This window comes from Lycium barbarum, chromosome 7 (assembly GCF_019175385.1).
Source record: "Lycium barbarum isolate Lr01 chromosome 7, ASM1917538v2, whole genome shotgun sequence".
In the NCBI taxonomy this organism is placed as follows: domain Eukaryota; kingdom Viridiplantae; phylum Streptophyta; class Magnoliopsida; order Solanales; family Solanaceae; genus Lycium; species Lycium barbarum.
The window spans coordinates 13,622,471-13,628,622 of NC_083343.1; the positions used below are offsets into that span (position 1 = coordinate 13,622,471).

General features: G+C 36.5%; 1 pseudogene; it reads left to right on the forward strand.

Moving 5' to 3' along the window:
• Positions 1 to 1,636: 1,636 nt before the first annotated feature.
• On the forward strand, positions 1,637 to 3,033 carry LOC132602154 (UDP-glycosyltransferase 75C1-like; annotated as a pseudogene).
• Positions 3,034 to 6,152: the final 3,119 nt, after the last annotated feature.

Consider the following 6,152-nt stretch of genomic DNA (forward strand, 5'->3'; position numbering starts at 1 on the left):
AGGGTATTTATCCGACCCACATAAAGCTAGATCTCAAACAGGCTATGTATTTATTTGTGGGGGCGCTGCCATATCTTGGCGATCTACAAAGCAGTCTATTGTGGCTACCTCATCAAATCATGTTGAGATAATAGCTATTCATGAAGCGAGCCGTGAAGTTGTGTGGCTAAGGTCAATGATACATCTCATTCGAGAAAAGTGTGGTTTGAAATGTGATAAAATACCCACAATCTTATATGAAGATAATGCAGCATGCATTTTCCAATTGAAAGGAGGTTTCATAAAAGGAGATAGAACGAAGCATATTTCACCAAAGTTATTCTTCACACATGATCTCCAGAAGAATGGTGATATTGATGTGCAACAAATCCGTTCAAGTGACAATCCTGCAGATTTGTTCACCAAATCTTTACCAACTTCAACTCTTGAGAAGATGATATTCAAGATTGGAATGCAAAGACTCCGACATCTGAATTTTGGTCTTCGTCGGGGGGAGTGAAATACGTGCTGTACTTTTTTTCCCTTAACCAAGGTTTTGTCCCATTGGGTTTTTCTTGGTAAGGTTTTTAATGAGGCAGCTCTCAAAACGTATTAGTAGATATGTGTACTCTTTTTCCTTCGCTAGGACTTTTTCCCACAGGTTTTGTTTTTCCTAATAAGGTTTTAACAAGGCACGTCATCTAATTAATAGACATCCAAAGGGGAGTGTTATGAAATGATAGTGGATGTCCATGTAGTGGAGATAGTAGATGACCAAAGTTATGATGACAAAGTCATGATGATGTTGCCATGTGAGCCCATATGACCATCATTGTAGTAATATATCATTCTCAAGTAATGAGGCTATATATGTCCATTCATTCTGTTGATGGATCGCAGAACAAAAATTAGTAAAACAAAGTATTCTTCGTTTCTCTCTCTGTGTGTGAGTCATACTACTTACTTATTTTTAGTGCTTAGTTTTATTTTATAACATAGTTATATATATCCTCTTTAGTCTTTGTTTATTCTTGTGACCTTTCCTAGTAAACTCTTTGGATTCTTATTACCTGCTTCCATCACTAGTGTCCATGAACTGTATTATTAACAAATTTTCTGTACTCTTCTCATACATTAATAAAGTTTTAAATCACTGAATTATTCTCACGTTCTTAGCTTTTAAAACTACGTACGGTACTCTTCTCTCTATCTTTGTCTCCCTCTTTTGCTATTTTCCCCTTTAGTTTATTCACATGTTGAGCATACAACCAATAGAACCAAGTATGAGTGATATCGTATTATGTGAAATGATTCAAAATTCGTTCACTTAAAAACAACCATTCTTTAAATTATAACACGCAACTTTGTTTTGATCGCATACTTTTGGCAATTACATGTATATATTCTCTTTTTTTTTTTTTGGTATAATTTGTATATATCTACACTATGTGAGTCATATCTAACACTAGTTGGTGGCTATATCTCTATAAAAAGTATAAATGAAGTGAATAAAATATGTATTATTTGGTCACCACAAACGTCATTTAATTTGGTCACCATGTCCAAAATTATCTCATTATATAAACTCTAAAACCTCATGCATACATAGGAATACAACCTGCCCTTTCAATTTGCCTAAAAATACACCATAATAGCAATGGAAAACTCGAAGAAGAAAGATTGTCATGTTCTTCTTGTGACATTCCCAGGCCAAGGTCACATTAATCCATGCCTTCAATTTGCCAAGAGATTAGTCAGTTTAGGAGTCAAAGTCACCTATTGTACTAGCCTATCAGCTTTCAAATGCATCTCTAATCTTCCAACTGTACAAGGACTAAGCTTTGCTCCTTTTTCTGATGGCTACGACGGCAACTTTAAGGGATCCTTTGAAGAGTTCGATTTATTTTATCATTCCGTGAAGACTTATGGGTCTGAGTTCGTGACCAACATGGTATCAAAGCATACAAACAAGAATTGTCCCTTCACACATATTATCTACACCACTCTTATGGCTTGTGTCGGTTCAGTGGCAAAGAGCACTAATGTCCCATCAACACTTTTTTGGATTCAACAGCCATTGTCTCGGATATCTATTATTATTACTTCACTGACTATGTTGATTCGTTCAACAATTGTCCTCAACATCAATCTCTAGAGCTTCCTGGGTTGCCTTTAGTTCTTAATCCTCGTGATTTTCTTTCATTTGTTTTCACTAATGTGAAGTACAATGATTGGTCAGTTCAAACTCTCAAACAACACATTGAGCTATTGAATAGCGAAGAAAATCCAAGAGTACTCATGAACACTTTTGATGCTTTGGAATCCGAAGCTCTTAGGGCTTTGAAGAATATTGTGACCATGGTGGGAATTGGTCCTTCCATTCCTTCGGCGTTTCTTGAAGGAAATGATCCTTTTGATACTTCGTTTGGGGCTGATTTACGACCAATATCAAAGAATTACATGGATTGGTTGGATGCAAAGCCTAACGAGTCAGTTATTTACATAGTATTTGGTAGCTATGATGAGATATCAAATCAACTAATGGAGGAAATTGCTCAAGGCTTATTAAAAAGTGGAAAGCCATTGGTGTGGGTGATTAGGGAAAACGTAAACGGGGAAAAACCGGAGGAAATGTTGAGGTGCAAAGAGGAATTAGAAAAGCAAGGTAAAATAGTGACTTGGTGCTCACAAGTGGAGGTCTTACATCATCCTTCTATAGGTTGTTTCTTGACTCACTGTGGATGGAACTCAACTTTAGAAAGCTTAGTTTCTGGCGTGCCTGTTGTGGCATGTCCACTTTGGAGTGACCAACGATGTAATGCTAAGCTCATTCAAGATGTTTGGAAGACTGGAGTCAAAGTTACTACCAACGATGAAGGTATTGTTGAAAAGGATGACGTGGAGAGATGCATAAATATTGTGATGGAAGTTGAGGAATATAGAAAGAAAGCCAAGAAATGGAGGGATTTGGCTATGGAAGCTATGAAGGAAAATGGTTCATCCAATGTGAATCTCCAAGCTTACGTTAAGGAGATTTTACTTGGTCATAGTTAAGTTTCTTTGAAGAAATAACATTTAAAAATATGCTTTCTTTAAATTTGAAGAAAAATAATGTTAAGTAACGGCAACCTTCTCTTATGTTAAGTAAGCTATGGTATGTCATAATAAGAATTTTCTTATTTATCACATTCCATTATTTTTCATGTGCTCATGTGAAAGTCTTTTGTATTTAGATTAATATTCCAAGTAAGAAATGTTAAATTGGACAGACAATTCAAGATATACAAAGGTTAGGAATAGAATTTATTTTTTGTTCCAAAAATTTGTGCCCCAATGCTAATCTATATAACTATAAAGCAAGATAATTTTCAATAGTCTCCACCATATTGAATCCTATAATCAACCACAATTGAAAGAAATAGATTTTTGGGTTTTCTGGAGGTGTGTCAAATATAAATTAAAAAGAAAATTGAAATTCTTTGAGCTGATATGATTGTTTTAATCTCTTCCTCCTTTAAATGCTCTTCAAAAGGCTTTAGATATTTATTTTCATTTCAAATTAGGGAAGAAATTTTAGCTGCTTGGGTTTGAGTATTGTAGAGAGGTTTTATATTTCTAAATTATAGAAGAAGACTATGAATGGGTCATGGTGTAACAGATTTCTTTCTTTTTTGTTTCACTCTAATAATAGTTTTTAGTTGGATGTCTCAATAACTTCTTATATTTCTGTTTTTAGTATTTGAGTTTTCGGTTGAATTTAAAGTTCATATTTACACATTATTTAACAGTTGTCATTCGTGTGTAAATGAAAAGGCTTTCTTATATCGGTGTTTGTGTTAATTTGGTTAATCCATGACGAAAATTGGTGAAAACAAATAAAGACTACGTCGGTTTATAAGAGGAGAAAAGAGTAGAGAGAGAATTTTTATTTCTCTTGTCAAATATAAAAAATAACTTGTGTCTGATTACAAGAGCCTCTTGGGCTTATATTGGATCCAGTCCACTACTTACATATGTGGGTCGAGCCCATTACAAATAAATGAATACGGATATTGAAATGTGTCTAGACTAAGTAATACCACTGGAACTAGAGCATATTCTAGCAGCCCCCTTCAAGTTGGAGGGTGAAATAACTCCCAAGTTGTGCAGATAAAGGTGATGAGCAGCACCAACCAATGGCTTGGTGAACATGTCAGCATATTGAGTAGCACTAGAAGTGTGATGAAGACTAATCAGGCCGTCATTCAGTTTGCTCCTTACAATTGAGTAGTATATTGAGTAGCACTAGAAGTGTGATGAAGACTATTGAGTAGCACTAGAAGTGTTGTGTTCTTTCGTGAAATACTAGATTCTTAGCAATGTAAATGGTAGACTGATTGTCACAAAACAAAGGAATAGGGAAGGAAACAGAAAGACCAAAATTAGATAGAAGCCTAGAAGGCCAAGTAATTTCTGCCACCGCCTTGCTCATGGACCTATATTCTACTTCAACCGTGGATAAAGAGACCACAGGCTGCTTTTTAGATTTCCAACCCACAATGTTGCCACCTAAGAGAATACAGAAACCAGTGACAGATCTTCTACTATCAGGGCAAGAATCCCAGTCACTATCACAGAAAACTTGCAGGGAAAGATCAGATGTGTTGTTAAAGAAAATACCAAAGTCACAAGTGCCTTTGAGGTATCTGAGAAGATGTAAGGCAGCTTCCATATGAGGCACACATGGGTTTTGCATGAATTGACTTAAATGCTGGATAGCAAAACATAGATCAGGCCTTTTATGAGTGAGGAAATTCAACTTCCCAATTAAAGACCTATATTCATCAGGTCTGGGCAAGGGATCACCAGAACCAGCTAACAACTTCTCATGCGGTTCCAAAGGACACATAACTGGGGGGCAGTGAAGGCAATCATACTTGAGTAACAAATCATGAATTAACTTCCTTTGATGGAGGAGGACACCAAATTCAGAGTAGAGAACCTCAATGCCCAAAAAATAATTCAAGGACCCTAAATCTTTGATTTTGAATTGATCATGAAGGAAACTCTTGAGGGCAGAAATCTCAGCCAAGTCAGTACCAGTGAGAATAATGTCATCCACATAGACCACTATCAAAACCAAAGAATGTCCTGAGCCCTTTGTGAAGAGAGAGTAATCATTCAAGGAGGAGGAATAACCTCTAGAACACAATGCTTCAGACAGCTTGGCATACCACTGCCTAGAGGCTTGTCTCAGTCCATAGAGGGATTTGTTTAACTTGCATGCCAGAGTGACTGAGGAAAGAGAATCAGGAACACAAAGGTCAAAGGGTAGTGTTACACCTCGGAAAATCTTCCGTTTATGCGCAAGTGAATAGACTAGTGAAGAGTACAAGTATACGATATTTCCATAAGTAAGAAATGACATTTGACGACCCTAAGTAAAATTTCAAAGGCAATTGCAATAAGAGATAGGGTATGCTCCACAATGACTATGTATAGGCTCTAAAAATGTGAAAGTTGCAGATTTGCACTTTGGTCTCGTCGATGAAATACAGACCACAAAGTGGTTTACGGCCCGTAAACTGCTCTGTCGTCTTTCAACTTTCAAGAACTTCAACTTTCTGCCAAATGTTCGGATGGTTAAATACGACTTGAAATACGGCCCGTAAACGGAAATACGGACCGTAAACTGCGATCGTAAATCACCATGTCCTCAGCATACCTTTCTGGTTCTGTTATGCTTTAATACGCCCATGAAATACAGACTGTAAACTAGAATACAGCCCGTAAACTGAGTTTACGACCACTGTGCACTTTCAACTACTGTTCATTCCAAATCAGATTTTTAGTCATTAAAAAGGGGACCAAGTTCATTATTTCATTTCCACATTTCATCCCTTCTCTCTAAAACATCTCTCTACATTTATTCCTCAAGTTTTCAAGAGATACTAATGATCAACCACATCAAGTTAAGTGAATCAAGTGTAAGGAATCCATTAAAGTTCATCCGAAGCAAGAAATTCAAGTGAAGGTGAAACCAGGGTTTTTCTCAAGTGAAGTGTTTGCACCCAAGGTTCATTCCTACACCATCTAAGGTAAGTTCTATGGCATTTCCTTGTTGTTTAAGGTATTTGAAAGTTGAAACACTTGGATTATATGAGGAAATAGGAAATGGGTCATGAATGTGGGAA